The sequence below is a fragment of the Penaeus monodon genome, chromosome 22, assembly GCF_015228065.2.
Source record: "Penaeus monodon isolate SGIC_2016 chromosome 22, NSTDA_Pmon_1, whole genome shotgun sequence".
Classification (NCBI taxonomy): domain Eukaryota; kingdom Metazoa; phylum Arthropoda; class Malacostraca; order Decapoda; family Penaeidae; genus Penaeus; species Penaeus monodon.
This window is the reverse complement of record NC_051407.1, coordinates 8,089,769-8,090,282: the sequence shown is the minus strand read 5'-3', so window position 1 is coordinate 8,090,282 and position 514 is coordinate 8,089,769.

The following is a 514-nucleotide window of genomic DNA, read 5'->3' as shown; positions in this document are numbered from 1 at the left end:
TCCACGAGTATCTTCACAAAATAAAAGCCCACGAATAAGTACACACAACACAACCTAAAGCAAAAATGAAATCTAAAGTAAAAAATCAACAACAACAACCATACTTTACAGGTGTTCTCAACATTCCTGGTGGCGATCCTGGTCGCATCAAAAGCTGCCAAATTACCGCACCCGGATGGTTCAGAATCCACCGTTAGCGGTGAACAAGTGAACAGTAACGAAGCAGTGACCACCGGCGGGCAGGCCAAGGAAGACATCTCTGTTTACTTTGTCAATTATAATGGTGGAGAGAATCCTATACTACCTGGTGGCATTGATCTCCAAACTGCATTAGAAAGTGCAATCAAAGTTGGTGGAAAGGTCATTGAAGGACGATAAACTTCAGACTATGTATCACAGCTGATATTTCCTTAAATGGAAAAGTCTTTAGATTTTTTATATATAGATACAAACTCATCTATGTTTAAATGATTTAGGCCAATATATAAGTATCGCCCATTGTAGGCAAGCATAC